General features: G+C 42.6%; 1 long non-coding RNA gene across 10 annotated transcripts in view; it reads left to right on the top strand.

Moving 5' to 3' along the window:
* LOC147916365 (uncharacterized) overlaps positions 1 to 20651 on the top strand; it is a 106876-nt gene that overhangs the window by 6277 nt on the left and 79948 nt on the right. For 9 of the 10 annotated variants that reach the window (XR_015553265.1, XR_015553264.1, XR_015553260.1 and 6 more), the window contains exon 2: positions 6650 to 6733. This is a non-coding gene — a long non-coding RNA (uncharacterized LOC147916365). Of the gene's footprint in view, positions 1 to 3793; positions 3863 to 6649; positions 6734 to 20651 lie in introns of all 10 variants that reach the window. The other variant, XR_015553266.1, reaches the window with a different exon arrangement.

Here is a 20651-nt window from a genome sequence, read left to right as displayed (position 1 = left end):
CTGCTCTGGCCTGTTGTCCACCTTGCTGTTCCTCAAACACTTTGGACATACTCTCTCCTCAGGGCCTTTGCATTTGCTAGTCCCTCTGCTTGGAAATATTCCGTCTAGACATTCCCATGTTCTCTTCACCTCCTCAGATCTTTGCTCAAATGTCCCTCTTTCTGAGAGGCCTTCCCTACCACCCTGGTGAAAATTGGTCTCCCTTCAGATATCCCCCGCTTTGCTTTTTTTTTTTTTTTGTGAGGAAGATCAGCCTTGTGCTAACATCTGCCAATCCTCCTCTGTTTTGCTGAGGAAGACTGGCCCTGGGCTAACATCCGTGCCCATCTTCCTCCACTTTATATGGGATGCTGCCACAGCATGGCCCGACAAGCAGTGCTGCGGTGTGCGCCCGGGACCCTAACAGGCGAACCCCGGGCCGCCGCAGCGGAGCAGGCGCACTTAACTGCTTGCGCCATTGGGCCAGCCCCCGGCTTTGCTATTTTTCTCCATGCCGCCGCTCACTTCCTAGTATGCTTTATACATAGTTCCATAGCACCCCTCTCTTCCTGGTATGCTACATACTTAACTTCATAGCACCCCTCATTTCCTGGTATGCTCTATACTTAGTTCCATAGCACCGCTCACTTCCTGGTATGCTACACACTTAACTCCATAACACCCCTCATTTCCTGATGTGCTGTATATTTAACTTCATAGCACCCCTCATTTCTTGGTGTGCTATATACTTAGTTCCATAGCACCTCTCTCCTCCTGGTATGCTACATTCTTAACTCCATAGCACCCCTCCCTTCCTGGTATGCTACATACTTAACTCCATAGCACCCCTCCCTTCCTGGTATGCTACATACTTAGCTCCATAGCACCGCTCCCTTCCTGGTGTGCTACATACTTAGCTCCATAGCACCCCTCACTTCCTGGTGTGCTACATACTTAGCTCCATAGCACCCCTCCCCTCCTGGTATGCTACATTCTTAACTCCATAGCACCCCTCCCTTCCTGGTATGCTACATACTTAGCTCCATAGCACCCCTCCCTTCCTGGTGTGCTACATACTTAGCTCCATAACACCCCTCACTTCCTAGTATGCTACCTACTTAACTCCATAGCACCCCTCCCTTCCTGGTGTGCTACATACTTAGCTCCATAACACCCCTCACTTCCTGGTATGCTACATACTTAACTCCATAGCACCCCTCCCTTCCTGGTATGCTACATACTTAGCTCCATAGCACCACTTCCTTCGTGGTGTGCTACATACTTAGCTCCATAGCACCCCTCACTTCCTGGTGTGCTACATACTTAGCTCCATAGCACCCCTCCCCTCCTGGTATGCTACATTCTTAGCTCCATAGCACCCCTCCCTTCCTGGTATGCTACATACTTAGCTCCATAGCACCCCTCACTTCCTAGTATGCTACCTACTTAACTCCATAGCACCCCTCCCTTCCTGGTATGCTACATACTTAACTCCATAGCACCCCTCACTTCCTGGTATGCTGTGTACTTAGTTTCATAGCACCTTTTCCTTCCTGGTGTGCTACATACCTAACTCCACAGCATCCCTCCTTTCCTGATGTGCTGTATACTTCATAGCACCCTTCACTTCCTGGTATGCTACATATTTAACTCATTTATTGGGTTTGTTGTCCCTCTGACCCCTCCTGGGCAAGGACTTTTATCTCTTTTCACTACTGTATCCTTAACATCTAGAACAGTGTCTGGTACATAGATGGCACTCAAATGTTTATTGAGTGAATGCAGTTGAAATTCTGGATTTAATATTAATCTCCTGGCATTTGGTTGGCATAAACAGGTCTCCCTCAGCCAAGAGCCTGATCACCTCTGGGTGCATCTATAAATATTGAGTTTCCATATTGCAGCCTGAATCATGGCGGTTTCACCAAAGTATTGCCTTTTTGTGGGTCCTGATTTCAGCATGGCCATGCTCTTTGTCATCTCTGTCTCAGTACCACATAATCTCAAAGATATGAGGACCTCTTTGAAGCTTTCTGATCTTTCCACATCCCAGAGTCAGAACTGAAGAATTGATTAGCAAGATTCTGGTTGCCTTTAGTTTCTATTTTGAGGACCAAATGGTAAGCTACTAGTATTGCTGCATTCTGATCTTCCTTGTGACTGAAAGCAATGCCATGTAAACAAAGTAAAATGGCCTCTTATCTTCCTAGAAGTTTCAAAAAGTCCAGTGAATTTTTATTGGCAATTAAAACCAATAGCTGTAACAAGTGAAGATTTATTGAGTGCTTACTTTGTGCCACGCACTGTTATAAACACTTTTGATGTATTAACTGATTTAATCCTTATAATAACCCAACAAGGAAAATATTAACATTAGGAACACGTTATAGATGAGTTAGCTGAACCCCACAGGGGCGAAGAAATGTCTCCCATGTCTTAGAGCTAGTAATGACAGAGTCAGGTGTGAGCTCAGGCAGTCTGGCTTCAGCCTGCACTCTTAACACTGTGCTCCACTGCCTGGTTGTAGAATGAAAAGGGAGGAGGGACTTTGCACTGACAGGGAAGCAAAGTAATTATAATTTCATCAGTGTAAGTCTGTCGTTCTGAAAGCACCATAGTAACCCAAGCACTTTCTTCTGATGTCAGCCCTATTGCCATTTTCTTGCATAACATAAGAGTCAGGCTAACTAGCTTCCAAGATACCTTGTCACTCTTCCTAGGCAAAGGAGTAGGCTCCTTGAAACACTCTGCCAAACTGTTCCCTCCATCTTTGCTTCACTAGCTGCTACTCTAGCTGAGCTCTGAAGGGTATGTCATGAACCCTGAGTGCCCTACCTAACTTTGCCCCCTACACCAGTGCCTTCATCTGATTTAAGTGCCTGAACTCTGCATTTTCGTTTTCATCAAAGTGCCTATCACACTTCCTTGTCACTGTTTGTTTAATTGTCTAGTCCTCTGGTAGACTGAAACTTCTGTGAGGGCAGAGATTGCATCTGCCTTGTTCGTTGCTGTATCCTTAATGCCTAGCATGGTGTTTGGCACATTGGAGGAGTTCAATAAAATTTTCTTGAATGAGTAAAAGTCATGTTTCTATAGAATGTCTGCAATCATATCCATGCATTAAAGAGAATTTTCTTGTGGCCAGGCTAGTCCATCTTTATAAATAAGAAAGATAATTTTCCTTTAGTCTGCCTTCCAGCTGTTGGATGTTCATGTTATCGTTGCCTATGCTATAATGCTAGATTTCAACTCGTGCCTCTTTCTGCTTCAGATTCAACTAATGTTCAACTGCTATATGATAGGTGTCTCCCTAGGGTCTTTCATATCTATCTGCTGATTTAAGTGGAGATAACTTCTTGGAGGGTTTCAGTTTCCTCAGCTGTACAACCAAGATACCTAATTGACTTGTGCAAGATCAAACTGTAAGTTTGAGAACCGGGGTTTGAATTTAGAACTTACAATTTTAAATTTGGCTTCTTTTTCTCATATATGATGTTGCCTTCCTGTTCCTGTCTCTGATCCTTGTCTCTAGTCCATGGGTAGCACCCATATTACTGAAGGACAAGCATATTTCATTATCTTATCATATGCACCTCCTTCAAAAGACTTTTTTTTCCACTCCTTTGTTCTGTGTTCCACTTTTATTCATTTTCTTCCCATTTCTACTTTGCCAGATTTTCTCCCAAACAGTGGCATTTAGGGTTTTATGAAAACATTTCTGGGGCCTATCCTAATCCTGTGTATGGGTTGAGGGCTTTAGTGATGTTTGGTTATTTCTATTATTATTTCTACACTATCATTATATCTATTTCAGAAATGGATGTGAAAGAGTCCCAGGGATTAGAACCAGGACACATACTGTTTGGGCTCTTGATCAAACAAGGTGATTGAACACATGCTTTTTGATTTGCTAATTCCTGAGACCCCACAGTAAAGGAGTGACAAAAATATAAACCCTATGGTAGACAGAATAATGTCCCCCCCGGCCCCGTCCCCATAGATACTCATGTCCTAATTCCTGGAACCTAGGAATGTGTTATTTTTTTTGGCAAAAGGGACTTTTCAGATGTGATTAAGTTAAGGGTTTTGCGATGGGGAGATTATCCTGGATTTTTGGGGTAGGCCAAATATAATCACAAGGATCCTTATAAGGGAAAGAGGGAGGCAGGAGAGTTAGAGGAAGAGAGAGAGAAAAATTGGAAGATGCTTCACTGCTGGCTTGGAAGATAGAGAATGGGGCCAGGAGCCAAGGAATGCAGACAGCCTCTAAAAGCTGGAGAAGGCAAAGAAACAGACTCTTCCCTAGAGCTTCCTGAAGGAATGCAGCCCTGCCAACACCTTGATTTTAGGCCACTGAGACTGATTTTGGGCTTCAGACCTCCAGAAATATAAGATAATAAATTTATGTTGTTTTGAGCCATTAAGTTTGTGGTAATTTGTTACAGCAGCAATAAGATACTAATACAATCCCTCAAGGACAAAAAAAACAGGGAAGGAGACGACAGCAGTTGAGAGAATTCCACACACATTTAGAAGATGGGATGGATGAAGGAAAGGTAGCTGACTTGGCAGAGTGGAGGAAGCTGATACCTAAGTGCCTGCAGAAGGGATAGCAATATGAGGGAAGCCAGTATGCCCTGCAGAAACACAGAAGTCCTCAGGAATTACCAACAAATTATCCAACCAACTAACAAACCAAACAGAAAGTGATATGTATGAATGTATTGAGATGAGATTTAAATGAGTGGTGGAGAGTTTTGAATTAGTGATATATGCTTAGAAAACTAAGTAAATGAAAAGAACAATACAGTTATTAGTTCCAGGGAAAACAAAAAGTTTGGCAGGAGAGGAAAAGTAATCATAGTTATTATATGGCTCAAATCTAACTAGAATATAAGGTCCTAATAATGTAAATACTCATTATTAATTTAATTAAAGTTATGGTATATAGTGAAAGGAGTGTGCTTGTGGTGGGTGTGCAGAGAAGGAAGAGAATAAATCCTCATTTCCATAATGAAAAGTCAATAACTAACGCCTAATGCTGAAATATCAAGTTATCACAATTAAAACAAGTTGTGTAGAGGTATGGAGGTCAATTCCAAAGAATCAGCTAAAAGAATTCACAGTAGCTGTCTCTGGGGAAAGGTAAATATTCAGTGAGAGGGCTATTGACTCTTCAAACTATGAGCGTGTATAACTCTGATAAAAATAATTCTTAAAAAATAAGGGATAAAAAATGATCTTAAGAGGAAAAAATTATTGAAGATAGTTTCCTGGATTTGAAAAACATGAATACTTAGATTGAAAGAGATATTCAAATCTCTTGAGAAAAGCCCATGTCAAAGCACATGACCCTGAAATTTTAGAACACCAGTTATAAGAAGACAACTTAAAGCCTTTGGGAGGAGATGAAGGTGCATACAAAGGACTAGAAAGGAGAACGGCTCTGGGCTTCTCCATGGCAGCTTTGGAAGCTAGAAGACAATGTATCAATGCTTTCTAATTCTGAGGGGAGATTCTTTCAAATCCAGTATTTTGTTATTTTCAGACATAGTAAGTCTTCGCTTGTCATGAACACTTTCTCGGGAAACTACTGGAAGATATGCATTACCAAAATCAGGCAGTAAACCAGGAAGAAAGATCCAGGAAACAAGGGTGTATCTGTCAACTTAGGCTACAATGCAACACCACCAAACTCTCCATGGCTTACAACATAGGTTTTTTTCTTCTCACCCAACATGTCCATCATGTAGTTCGGCTCCTTGTCTCCTTCATAATGGGACTCAGGCTGATGGAGCATCCTCTATCTGGGATATTGCTAGTCTTGTGGCAGAGGGAAAAGAGAGAGAGGATAGATTGTCTCTTAAGCTTTCACCTCAGAGTGACGCATGTCATTGGCCAAAGCAAGTCACATGGTCACTTCTGGGTTTAACGAGGCAGAGGTGTAAAATCGTTCCATAGGCTGGGACATCACAAGTCATAGCCAAGCCTGGCGTCGGTGGGGCAAGGAAGTATGATCCACCCCAATGCAGGAGCAGCAAATATTTTGAACAATAATACAGTCTATCTCAAAGGGAACCCCTGCCTAGAAGAGAGGCAAAGGGAATGGTCAGGACAGCAGCTGTGAGAAGCAGGAGGAAGAGCCCTCCAGGAGGAAGGGCGGGGCAGGGAGGGATTGGCATTGATAGCTTTGCTGTCAGGCTTGCTTGTTAGATGGCTGCCTCTCTGGTAGGCACTAGAAACCAAGAAGAATAGGGCAGGAGACTGCTGTTTTCTCATCAGCTTTTTTTTGGTATGAAGTGAGTTTTTAAAAACTGTGTAATATACTAATGTAATACAAATTTAAATTATTTTTAAGTGGATAGAAATTTAGCTATTTTTTGATGTGTTGCGTGTGTGATTCCGTGATGTGTGTATGTCCTGTGTTTCTGTGTATGTGTGTGATTAGGGCAGTTCTTGTCACACTGTAGTTGGGAAGAGTTTGTTACCCGTCTGTAGTAAGGTATGTACAGAAATGGAGAATAAGCATTTATAAACTTTAATAGCAATTTGACAGAGTATTTTGTGTCTGTTGAAATCAATAATACAAAATTTGGGGGCTCATATTTTGTATTCTTTGTTCTTAAGAAATTTTACTTTTCTCATAATTCATTTCTATTGTATTTTACAGAAGTTTGCAATGGATTGGAAATTTTGAACATTTGGTCCTTCACCACAGATAGTCTTAGAAGCACTGACTGATTAAGGTATAAAGGTAAGGCTTTAGGATGAATGTATTTGAGAATTATTGTGCTAGAACAACCAGCAAATGACCAATGCTACATTTTCTGATCATCCTTCTTCCTCCACAATTATATTTATGAGAATTTTATGTAGAAAGAAAAGAAGCATATTGAGGTCAGCATTCCCCGCCCTTCTGTGATAAAGTGTTTACGACATTTTCCTCTTCTCCATATTGTCCTCTCAATAAAGCACCTGGAAAGAACCCAAAGAAAACAGTGGTATTTTCCAAGAAGCCATGGGAAAGCAGCATTAGAAACCCTGAGAAGGTGGAGACATTTGACTTTCTAAGGATAACAAGCTTACTTTTTTGTAGTCCTGTCCAAATTCTGCATTTTTGACTACACTACTCATACTAGTGTTAATAGTCAAATACCTAAGGCATTAGTAATAATAATATAAAAAGATAAGGATTCTCTTGCCTTTTTAACTGTCTTATTAGATTCTTACTCCTTTGCCTTCAGGCTTTATGCCCATGCTACCCAGTGCTTATTAAAAGAAAACAAAGAAAACGTCCATACTAAATGTCTTTCGGGGCTTGAAAATCGGTGATTTACTGTGATAAAGTAAGATACAGTTTATCATAGGATGTATTTTAGAAGTTCTAGAGCACATTTCTTCTCCAGAAGAGTGACATTTCTTTCAATATATGAGTAAAAACGATGAAGTGGTCATTAATTCTGTCAGTCTCAGTGCTGAGGTTCACAGGCATCTTGATAAAACTTTTCTTGTCTCTGTGTTAGTTGTGGTTCGGTCATGTATGTTGTCTTGGTGACACTGGAAAACAACACAGCTGACTCATGCTCTAATGGGAATTGTTACTACCTAAACTCAGGTACAGGATACAGTGGTTCAAACCACGCCCTGGGAAGCATCCCATCTCTGCATAGTGAAAGGCTGTCAAACCTGTTAGCTTATGAAGTAAGAGTTACTGTATCTCCTAAAACTAACTGTATCAGGGTATCTGACTTGTGTGTTCAGATACTTAAGGAGTGGTCCTCAGGTTTTCTGTCTTTTTCACACAGTAACATCCAGAGATGGAGTCAGGGAGGGACGCTGTTTTCAAAAGTTCCTCCCACCTAGACTTTTATCCCCTCCTCGCCCTTCCCCCTCTGTGAGGAATTTAAAAAGAGGTTACTTGTTTTGGTGTGTAAGGATGATGGGGGAGGAGAGAATGAATCTTTTCATCTGTACATGTCCCCAGGCAGCAAATGAGAATAAGAACTCTTACAAATGTCGATATCATGATTTCCAGTGTCTCTTTTCTGTGTAGACTCTTAACAAGGAATCTAGTCCTGTCAGCTAAATTCTTATAGTTTAGTGTTTGACATACTTTTTTTTTTTTTAAGAGACCTGTCAGAAATGACAGTAATTTAAGGCACATGAAAAGATTTTCAACATCACTAATCATCAGGGAAATGCAAATCAAAACTACAATGAGATATCACCTTACACCTGTTAGAATGGCTGTAATTACCAGGACAAAAAACAAATGGTTGGAGAGGATGTGGAGAAAAGGGAACCCTCATACACTATTGGTAGGAATGCAAACTGGTACAGCCACTATGGAAAACAGTATGGAGATTTCTCAAAAAATTAAAAATGGAAATACATATGACCCAGCTATTCCACTACTGGATATTTATCCAAAGAACTTGAAATCAACAATTCAAAGAGACTTATGCACCCTTATGTTCACTGCAGCATATTCGCAATAGCCAGGACATGGAAGCAACCCAAGTGCCCAATGACTGATGAATGTATAAAGAAGATGTGGTATATACATATATATATATGTATATATGTGTATATATATATGTATGTATATATGTGTATATATATATATGTATATATATATATACAATGGAATACTACTCAGCCATAAAAAAAGACAAAGTCTTCCCATTTGCAACAACATAGATAGAACTTGAGGGTGTTATGTTAAGTGAGATAAGCCAGACAGAGAAAGACATACACTGTGTAATTTCACTCACATGTGGAAGATGAACAAATACATGGACAAAGAGAACAGATTAGTTGTTACCAGAGGTGAAGGGTGTTTGGGGGTGGGCATAAGGGGTAAAGGGGCACATATATATGGTGACTGACAATAATGTACAACTGAAATTTCACAATGTTATAAACTATTATGACATCAATTTAAAAAAAATGACAGTGATTTAGTATATGTTTCTGTACGCTGCATTAACTACAGTGTTGCTTCTTCCAGGAAGTATCTTCTTGCCAGCAGAACTTAGAGGATGCACATGCCCATGCCTCCCTTGCATAAGCAGATTTTATATCATTAGGGTCTTGCATTTATAGATTAGGAAAAAAACTGTTTCATCCTAATCCGTTGCTTAGAGCAGATACCTTCGCAGTTCTGAGATCCTCTTAAGATAAGAAGTCTCTTAGTATGTGTATTCTCAAACTATGAATGAGAGTTATAAACTCGATGAAATGGAATTGAATTTGCTAGAATTTGGTATGCTCACAGCCCTGGCTCTTGACAGGGTGGCTGCTTATTCTAGGTTCACAGAGTATCCCTAACTGGACTGGTCTTTTTCCAGGATGGATTACATCCTTTTTTTCCCCACCCCCTACCCCCCAGTACAATTACCTGTGTAGATTCCTATAATGAATCTGCAAATGTTAGTGTCTAATATGTTACTGTCTACTGTCTGGTCTATGAGACAGTGCTAAATAGTTTTTGTAACTGTGGTTTTGAACCAAACCAGTAGAATGCTTTTGTAATTGTGTGTGAGAATTTCTTGTACCTTTTCTGGGAAGCCAGAACTGAATTATTTTCAGGACTTTTATGTAGCCTAGTCTGTCAGTGTTAGTCCAAGATTAAACAAGTAGCTTATGCGTGGCCTAAGTGATGCAGGGTGTAAAAGGGCTGTAATCCAAACGCTTCCTCAGGGGTTTGCTGCAGCCCAGGAATGTTTGCGGGGATTACCTGGAATATAGCGTGAAGCCAAAGGAGTTTGAAAACACCCTCCCTTTCTTTCCATTAAGGCCTGCCCTGCGTTGTCCCTTCACTGTCAGAGCTTGCTGCACACAGAGGCAGAGCACCTGTCACATGTTATGAAGCACATTACCCACTCGTATATTTGTCTAACCCGTTAGACTGTAAGTGCCTCAAGGCCAGGGGCAAAGTTTTACTCCTCCCTTGAGCCTAGTACCTCCTTCTCTGCCTGTTTATTGACCTGAACACAGGGAACCAAACTGAATGTCTAAAACACAGGACACAGAAGACTGGACACATTAGAGGTGCACATGGGGCAGAGAGAGCAGCCACGCTTGGGAGAACATGGAGCAGGCTTGAAAGGCCCATGATTTTGTTCTTAAAATTCTTAAAGGTTGGGAATTATTAAATAAGAAGTTGATGCGGGCTGGCTCTGTGGCTTAGCGGTTAAGTGCGCGCGCTCTGATGCTGGCGGCCCGGGTTCGGATCCCGGGAGCGCCCGGAGGCACCACTTCTCCGTCCAACGCGAGGCCGAGTCCCGCGTACAGCAGCTAGAAGGATGTGAACCTATGACATACAACTATCTACTGGGGCTTTGGGGGGAAAAAGCTGAATAAATAAAATCTTTAAAAAAAAAAAAAAAAAAAGAAGTTGATGATTTTTTTCCAAGAAAAAAAATAGCAAAGTACAAAGATTGTATGGGATATACAGAAGACACACAAGTTTTCTTCACTGTTTTGAGCTTTTTCTAAAAAGGGGGGAAATGGTAACTACTTCATAGGATTGTTCTGAGGATGAAATGAAAAAATCTATATATATCACTTAGCACTGTCTCTGACTCATCGTTAAGTGATTAGTGAGTTAGATATTTTTATCATTATGTTTCATTGCATCCAACTAACAGATACATTTTGTGTCATTAAGAAAAAAATTGCCCATTAAACTATTATTATATGATGATTTCTTATCACCAGAATTATTTTCTATTTATTGAAGAATCTTTAGACATAGGTTTTTTAAATCATTTCATTCTCAGGCCATATGTAAAAAGGTAAATGTAAACAAATCATTTAAGGTATTTCTAGAACTTTTTCATGTTCAGAGTCTAATTCTTCAGAATCACTTTTTGACTCAGAGACATTGATTTTTGTGTTTTTTCTCACAATGTTGTCTGTGATACCAAGTGTTTGAAATTAGAAATGCCACACTTCTAAAATGTGCCCCTCTGCCGAATCCCAGATTTTCTTTCAAACCACTGACAACCCCTCTGCTTGTGCTAGTTCCATCTTACCAGGAGGTGTCAACAACATTTTCAGACAAGAACTAAATTCATATTCTTTCCAGAATTCCTGCTCCTCAACCCTAACCTGCTTCTTCTGTGGTCTTCTTCACATTAGCTCCTGATGACTCCATTGTAACAGTTTCTCAGGACAAAGTCCCTGGAGTCGTTGTTGGCTTCCTCTGTCTGTCACACCACATCCAGCCTACCAAGATTCTGAACCCAGAACCTGGCTCCCTTCTGCCCCCCGTTGCTGCTGCTCCTCCAGCCTGTGGCATCAGCATCTCCCCTGGAATCACCTCCTACAGGTTTCTCTGCTTCTCTCTTGGCCCCATGACAATTCTCTTCTCAACAGAGTGTCCTGAGTTTGCAGAACTAAGTCAGATCCTGTCTCTCCTCAAAACCCAGCAGTAGCTCCTTGTTTCTCTCAGAGTAAAAGCCGAAGTGTTTGTAATGGCCCCAGGCCCTACGTAATTCATGCTCCAGGCTTCACCTCTCTTCCTCTCCTTCTCCCTGCTGGGGCATTTTGCTCCAGACTCACTGGCCTCCAGGCTCTTTCTCAACCTTGCCAGGCTTGCTCCTGTCTGAGGGTCTTTGCTCTAGCTCTTCCCTCTGCCTGGAAGCCTCCTTCTCCAGGATCTAGAGTTACCTCCCTCACCTCCTTCAAGTCTTTCCTCAAATCTTGTGTTCTGGCTGAAGCCTACCTTGGCCACCCTAATTAATACTGCAGCCTGAACTTCTCTCTGTGCCCCAGGCCACCCATCCCCCTCAACCACTCCACATTGTCTTTTTCCATAGCACTTATCAGTATAACATATGATAAAGTTTACCTATTTATTATAGTTTATTATGTGTCTTTCCTCACAAGGGCGGACATCTTTGATTTGTTCACGGATGATTTCCGAGTGCCTAGGACAGTGCCTTGCCGGCATTTGTTAGATACTTGTTGAGTTGTACTGAATTGTGATAGATCCTGTGACCTGGGTCAGCAGGAGGTGCCACGGGAGTGTATAGAAATGGCCCACACTGAGCAGGTTAAGAAGGACTTTGTGAAGGAGCTAATGCCTCAACTGAACTTTTAAGGATAAATAGTGATGCAGCCATCACAGGAACCATGGGAAGTAATGAGGTTACAGATACAAAATATGCCCTTGGGTATTGTTTCAGGTGGGTATTTAGATTGGACTCTACCTCTTGATTACAGTTCAGAGTATGGAACCCCACAGATAATATACTTTGCAAAAAACTGTTGACAAAGCTTATTTCTGTCTGGGTGTACCATGTTATCATAGTGAGCCCTGATAACATTTTACGGCCAAACTATGTGGTCTTGACCAGCCAAGGTGCCAGATCTTTGTTTTGATCAGCAGAGTAGTCAGTGATGACAGTGCTAGGATGCTGCTCGCCGACATAATACTTAAGGAAGTTTGCAGTGAATATCTTTAGGGAACATAGGGATTTTGCTCATTTGAAGTGTTCTTTAAGTGTAGACCTGGGAGTGTCCTCAGAGATAGAGCCTTAGCTATTTTGGTACCTGGGATAAGACACAAAGCCACTCTCAAATCAGCTCTGTAACTTGTGATGTTTGATTTATATGTTCTTAACACTATGTGCCATCTGGTGGCTTCGTGTTTAAATAGTTATTTTTGATAATCATATGTCAAGCTCCATTGTTTCCACCTGGTGGAGGTGTATGTGTGCTGTCAACATATAAATAGATATAACACATTTTAGAATTGTACACTCTTTAAAATGTTTGCTTGTGCCCTTCAAATTTCAGGAGGCAGATATCAAGTTCTTTCTGCCTTCCCAGTTTTGACTCTTTTCATAGAATCACCTAAACTCAGTCGTGGCTGGTGCACAGTAATCAATACGCATTATTTAAATGACTGAATCAAATAAATTTTGATTCAGAAGAAACATATCGTTTAAGCCTCAAGGTCTTGTGGAAACCAAATTTTATGTACTCTTTTATGTCTGTAAAACAGGGCTCATCATGTGCCTGTCTCAGTATTCATGAGGATTAATATGTGTGATAGGAGTTAATATGTGGAAATCTTTGACGTATTTCTTTTATTACTAGGCTTTGTTTTTTAAAATAGTTTTAAATTTACAGAAAAAGTTAGCAGATAGTACAGAGAATATACACCTATAAACCTCCCTCTCACCCTATCCCAGCCCAGTTTCCCCTCTTGTTAACATCTTACGTTAGTTTGGTGCATTTTGTTAAAATTAATGAACCAAAACTGATACATTATTGTTAACTAAAGTCTGTAGTTTATCAGATTTCCTTAGTTTTTACCTAATGTCCTTTTCTGTTCCAGGATCCCATCCAGGACACTATGTTACATTTAGTAGCCCTGTCTTCTTAGGCTCCCTTGGCTGTGACAGTTTCTTTTTTTGTGTGTGTGTGAGGAAGATCAGCCCTGAGCTAACATCCATGCTAATCCTCCTCTTTTTGCTGAGGAAGACCGGCTCTGAGCTAACATCTATTGCCAATCCTCCTCCTTTTTTTTTCCCCAAAGCCCCAGTAGATAGTTGTATGTCACAGTTGCACATGCTTCTAGTTGCTGTATGTGGGACGTGCGGCCTCAGCATGGCCGGAGAAGTGGTGCGTCGGTGCGTGCCTGGGATCCGAGCCCGGGCCGCCAGTAGCGGAGCACGTGCACTTAACCGCTAAGCCACGGGGCCGGCCCTGTGACAGTTTCTTAAACGTTCCTGTTTTTGATGTCCTTGACAGTTTTGAGGAGTACTCAGGTGTACTGTGGGATGCCCCTCTATTGGAATTTGTCTTTGGCACATTTGAAGACTTATAAGTGTTGGTTATTATTATTATCCCTTCACATTCAGATTAAAGTGTGGAACAGAGGCGGGATGTGGGGGGGATAGTTTTGCTGGATGTTCAGTATTTAAAAGAAAATTTTATTTTAAGCCTTGGTCAGTTTATCAGTGCTGAAAAACTGTCTGGACAAAATTTGGTTTGCCTACATCCACTCTTCTATCGTTCATTCGATTCAGTAAATATTCATCAAGTCTCTATTTGTGAGGATAGAAGTGTTGGATGCTGGGGATTCAATGATAAAACAAAACTGCCTGCATAGAGCTTCCAGTCAAACAGGGAAACCGTTGATAAGCAACTAAAGAAATCAACAGTCTAAAAGATAGCTTGTGACAAGCAAAGCAAAGCAAATAGTCCTTTTTTTTTTTTTTGCAGGGGAAGATTTGCCCTAAGCTAACTTCTGTTGTCAGTCTTCCTCCTTTTTTTCCTTCTTTCCCCCCACCCCCAAAGCCCCAGTATGTAGTTGTATATAATTCTAAGTTCTTCTGGTTCTTCTATGTGAGCCACCTCTGCAGCATGGCTACTGACAGATGAGCGGTGTGGTTCTGTGCCTGGGAACTGAACCCAGGCTGCTGAAGCAGAGCATGCCGAACTTTAACCACTAGGCCATCAAGGCTGGCTCAAGAAAATATTCTTATAATAAAGAATATCTCAGTAGGTGAGAAGAAGAGGGACTACTTTATTAGGATGGTGTATTAGTTAGGATAAGATTTAACTGTGAGGGACAGAACTTTAAAAAATAGGGGCTTAAATAAGATAGAAATTTCTCTCCATGTTCGGAAAGTCAGGAAGTCAGTCAAGGTCCTGGGCTCCTTCCATCTTCTTGCTCTGCTCTGCATGGGTTCATTTCCCAGGATCATCTCATGGTCTAAGACAGTTTCTGAGGCTCCAGCCATCTTCTGAATTCTAGCATGAAGATGAAAGGGACAGAGAAGGGAACACGCCTTTCCCATTTTTGCTTACTTCTTGCTGGCCAGAGCCTAACTATGGCCTTACCTAGCCATCCTACCTAGTGTTTATCCAGGAGGCCAGTAGACCAGTTAAACATCAGAAGTTTTGTTGCTGTAGAACACTGGTTCTCAAACTTCAGCATGCAGCAGAATCACCTGCAAGACTTGTTGAACTATGGGTGCTGGGCCCCACCTTGAGTTTCTCATTCAGTAGGAAGCCAAGAATTGCATTTCTAACAAGTTCCTATATGTTGTTGAAACTGCTGGTCCAGGACCACAGTTTGAGAACCACTGCCATAGAAGAGGAACATGGATATTGGGGAGACAGTCTCTGATTTGGACTTTGGTCATTTACGTTTTTGTACTAAAACAGATTATGCTTTCTGAGGTCAAGTATCTTTGATGTGTCAAATGTGGATAGCTCTACACAGTTTAGTCATTTTTATATAAGGTCACTGTTTTGGTTATTCACTGCTCTGTAACATATTATTCCAAAACACAGTAGTTTAAAGAAGTAATTTGCCTATGATTCTGTAGATCTGCAGTTTGATTAGGACTCTGGAGAAGGCTTGCCTCTCTATATGTTGGCTGGTCATGACTAGGGCTGGGGGATGCAGTATGGCCTTGCTAACATGTCTGGGGCTGGCTATCCGCTGGGCCACCTCACTGCTCCTCTGATAGCAAGGAGATACAGCCTGGACTTCCTGATATGGAGGCTCGGGCTCCAAGAGGGTGAAATGAAAGTTCTAAGCCTTCTTAAGGCCTAAGCCTAGAAATCACACCGAGTCCCTTCTGCCAAATTCATTTGATCAAAGCAAGTCACACAGCCAGCCCAGATTCAAGGGGAGAGGAAGTAGATTCCACCTGTTGATGGAAGGAGTGGCAGAGTCAGATTGGAAAAGGGTAAGCAGTTGAGAGGGATTATTGTAGCTCTCTCTGGCAACAGTCTACCGTAGTAAGGAAGGAGAACGCAGTATGAGGGTAGGAATCCGTACAATTGTCAATATGGACATAGACCTGTCATTCATTGTATTTTATCCCTACCAGGACCAGAGTATGATTTAGATAAAATACTTCCAAAATTTTCTGGTGCACTGGTAGAAAAGAAGTGTGGCTAGGTCAAACAGGACTTTAGAAAGGTTTGCTGGTTTTTAACAAAACTTTCCCATACCTTTGTTGGTATACAAGTTCAAACGTGAACAGGAGAACACAAGTTCAAACATGAGCAAGAACACAACACAAAAATATTTTTCTGCTGGCCTTCTTTAGACACACGGCTATTTTGAATGAAAGTTGTAATCTCAACTTTTGAAAGTCAGCCTTTAAAAATAGTGTTCTCACACTCATGCAATGTGAATTAATGCTCTAAAAGAAGTCAAGTTTATGGTGTATTTTTATACGTGGTACCACTTAGGATGTGGGTAAGAGACTCTCCCCTGAAATTTTACCAGGAATGGTTCGTTATTTGTTTCAAGCATTGCTCATTTTCACTGGATCCCTACATAGCAAGTGCCTCTGGGAAAGGAAGGATAGGAAGTCAGTAGCACTGTGTATGAATAATTTAGAGGAGCACTCTTCTCAGAGAACTCTGCGAGTCCTGGATGCCTGTGGAGGAAGCGGGTGCTGAAGGCAGGAGCTGAGGGAGTTTATGTCTTAGACGGATATCATTAGGGTGGAATTTGACCAGAAATGTTAATAACTGGAAGAAAACTTCATTACAGATTACACTATCTGAGACACATAAGGCAACAGAACACATTATAAAGACTTAGAGGTGGGGGTGGGAGGAGGAAGGACAGAAAGATCCGGGCGCTGAGTCCACGTTTCTTTACCTCACACGACTCCTGCTCAGGTGGCACGCTTTAGGCTTAGGTGGTGTTAAAACAACCAATTCCGTACCGGCTTTTATCTGGAAGAGAATGTTTTGTTCCTATAATATGATATTCATGAACTCTTTCTGCTTTTTTCCTAAACACTTCTCCACAAAGACTATTTCTTTACCCTTAAAATAGCTCCAGCTGCTTGCTCTGAGGTCCTTTCTTATAATAACTTTTAGCTTTTTGTGATTTTTCTTTAGAATGAAGTATCTCTTCCAGCCCTGCCCTTTCACCTATTTTCCACCGTCTCTGAGACAGCCTGGGTTCTGCTGGACTCTGAAGCTGCCGTCCGCTGTGGGAACAGTCCAGCGGGGCAGAGACCCTGCTGTTGGTTCACCAGGTGTTGGGTTGACTGCAAAGGGGAACTGCCCACCGCGTCTGGACAGCAAGCTTACTTCTCTGACTTTCTTAAGGGTCCTCAGTCTCTCCTTTGTGTGCCTTTACCCAATGAAAACTAAATCCAGCTCAGAGGCCCTGAAGAGTTGCATTCTAGGGAGCTGCTTTTGTTTGAGGAGCTAATGTAGTGAGGACTGTGGTTTTATTATTCCCACAGAAATCAAGAGCCTGTTCTGGGTTTCAGATGAAAAGCTCTGTGACTAACAGGATTCTTTCTTTTTTGGGGTTACATTTCTCCCATTAGCTGCCAGGGCATGTCTCGACAGTTCTCCCGCGGGAGTGATTTATCACCCAGCGAGTGAAGGAGAGGTGGGAACTGTCTGTGTTCCTCTTACCCACTGACACGGGGCGTCTACTCCTGCAGTCAGGACAGGCCAACAGCCTCTTACTTAGGTAGTGTGAGCCGAGGAAGGAGACTTGACTCACAACTACTGCAGTTCTGAAGAAGTCCCCGGAGACAGGACCTGGAGCCAGTGGGTGCAGTCTGCCTCCTGGTTCTCCCTCCTAATGCCAGAGGCTCTTGGAAGACAAGACTTAGTTTTGCAGCCAAACTAGAGAGGGAGGTCCTTCTGCGGTAGTCCTGGGGATCTACTCAATGTGGATTTTACAGTTAGCCAGAGCCTGCTGTAGCCTGGAGCTAGAGCTGACCAGGCATTTTGCCTCTTTTAAGCCTCTGCAAAGGCTTCCTCCTCGACCGCCCAGCTGGTTGGCAGGATCCTGGGGGATACCTACAGGCTGTGGAAGCCTCCTCGGTATTGGAGTGTCCCGTCTTGCCCTCCTTATTCACGTTTTCCTCCTCAGCCACTTTCATATAGACAAGCATATTTTTCATATTTTAGACAAACAATATTTTCATATTTTTTTGAAAATATGTGGCAGTCTGACAAATCCAATTAGTAGCCTAGTGTCATGACAGTAGCTGAAGAACCAGGTGATAAAAGCATCCCTAGTCTTGACAGCTTGCAGAGGTCCACCTGAAACACAGGTGAGCCATGGGCAACGAATGAATTGGAGGAAAGTGCTAATGTGCTAACAAGATGGACCAGCAAGATGTCAGCAAGAGGAGAACGATCTCTGGTGTCGTCTTGGAGAAATCTCTGCTGATGAGTCCTTCGCCTTCCTGCCTCTCTGCATGGGCTCCCTCTGATGCCCAGGACCGCCCCCGGCAGAGCTGGTCCTGACGGGTAGGGAGTACATGGTGTGCTCTAGAGTGTAACCAGGACAGAAGTGTGTGAAACAGAGGGAATTTACTGCAGGTAATTGTTCATACAGGAGATGGGAGAGCTGAGAAGCCCAAACAGTGGATGGTGAATAACCCAAAGCACAGCAACAGCAGGAAGCCACTGCTGCTTTCTGACCTGGAGGTCAACAGGAGGAGGTGCTTTTCTACCACAGTGGAGGAGGCACTAGGGCCATCTGGTAGAAAACCACTGTGGGACAGTGTGGTGGGAGCTGGAGCCACGGAGGAGGTGCCAGAGACACTGCCTTAGGCAGAGAGGGAGGGGGAGAAATACCCTGGGAACACGGCTCCCAAAGTCAGTCTCTTGCACCCGGAGGAGAGCAGCAGAGCATGAGGGCTGTCCTAGGCGGGGAGCCCCACGTGGGCATGCATGGAGGGGGCTCAGAAGCAAGTCTTGCTGCAAGTGGACCTGGTGTCTGCAGTGCCAACGATGACTCCTGGCTCCTGTGACATCAGGGGCAGCACCTCCTGTCATCACGTAGTCTGTAGAGTGTCGTGGTGAGAGTACTGTGTAGTTCTTGCTAGGAATGTGGATCACATGGATGTAGGCATTTATTCAAAACTTATTGAACGATAATATTTATACTGTAACAAAACGTAAAAGTACACACACAAGAAGAGCATTAGGTGGGGATGTGATGTACAGCATGGTGACTGTAGTTAATACTGTATTGCATGTTTGGAAGTTGCTAAGAGAGTAGATCTTAAAAGTTTCCTTCAGAAGAAAAAAAAATTTGTAACTATGGTGGTGATGGATGTTAACTAGACTTATCATGGTGATCATTTCACGATATATACGTATATCGAATCATTATGTTGTATACTTGAAACTAATACAATGTTCCATGTCAATTATACCTCAATAAATAAAAGAGTATTAGGCTCTGGAGTCACACTGTCTGTGTTTGCTACTAACTAGCTCTTAAGGCTGAGTTGTGTCCCCTCCCCCAAAATTCATAAGTTGAAGCCCTAACTCCCAGTGTGACGGTATTTGGGGAGGGCCTTTAAGAAGGTAATTAAGGTTAAATGAGGTCCTAAGGGTGGGGCCTAATCCAGAAGGACTGCTGTCCTTACAAGAAGAGGAAGAGAAACCAGAGATCTTTCTCTCTCTGAGTGTGCACAGAGGAAAGGCCATATGAGGACACAGCAAGAAGACAGCCATCTGCAAGCCAGGAAGAGAGGCTTCACCAGAAACCAACCCTTCTGGCACCTTGATCTTGGACTTCGAGCTTCCAGAACTCTGAGAAAATAAATTTCTGTTGCTTAAATCACCCAGTCGGTGGCATTCTGTTACGGCAGCCTAAGCTGACTGATATACTAGTCGTGTGACTTTGAGCAAATCACATATCTTCTATCTATCTTAGTGTCTTCATCTGAAAAATGGAGATGATCAAGTTCCCTCCTCACAAGTTTTTTGGGAGAAGTAAGTGGAAAATGAGTTTAAAGCACTTGGCATGTAGTAAGTAAGCACATGTAGCTCTTACTATTTGTACCCTTGAATTTCTGTCTCAATATCCCTGCCTGGAATTCCGGGTCTCCTCTATCATTGGATGCTGCCTCCCACCCCTCAGCCTCCCACAAGATCTTGCTGGTCCTCGGTCTTTATTCTGCTCTTGCCATCCTCTGGCTACCTCATGGGGTCCTCCTGGTATCACTCAGAACTGTCACCTGCTTTTCTGTTAGCTGTTTGTGCTCTGCTTGCCAGCACCATCTCCACTTGGAGAATGTCATCTCCCCACCATTGTGTGCTTTGATCAACCTACCTCGTAGCTCATGGCTGAGCCAGCTGTATCCGTTTCCTATGACCCCACCCTCTCTGGTCCTGGCTCCACCCATCAGCTGTGTGCTTAGCTTGGCCCCAAATCCTTTACACTCACTCATGGCACTCTGCCAGCTCCAGGTCTTTCTGTCTAGAGTGTCTTGGGCTGGAAAGGAGTGAGTGGAGAAGCTTGTTTTGAAGCTGCATTTATATGGCAAGTGCTCTTTTTTTGGTTTGTTTTTTTTTAAACTTAGGTTGTGGGTTTATTTGGGTTGCATTTTGGGAGAAATACTGGAAATTATTTGTGTATGTGGGGTAGGGGCCATGGTCACAGGCCGATTGGATACAACTTCCCAGCATCAGTCCCTCACTCGGCACAGTGTTACTGGTTTTATGAGGGCATTGGGATTTGAGGTTGTCTGTCTGAGTTTTGTTTGGTGGTTTTCAAGAGTGGTACTCAGGTTTGTAATGACTCCTTGTGTGTATTAATGACTCCTTGTGTGTATTAGTTTTCAATTGCTGTGTGCCTCAAACTTAACAGCATGAAACAATGCACACATCTCAGAGTTTCTGCAGTTTTTAGT

This window comes from Ceratotherium simum, chromosome 9 (genome assembly GCF_057802395.1).
Source record: "Ceratotherium simum simum isolate JZ-2026a chromosome 9, ASM5780239v1, whole genome shotgun sequence".
NCBI classification, from domain to species: Eukaryota; Metazoa; Chordata; class Mammalia; order Perissodactyla; family Rhinocerotidae; genus Ceratotherium; species Ceratotherium simum.
This window is presented reverse-complemented; position numbering and strand designations above follow the sequence as displayed.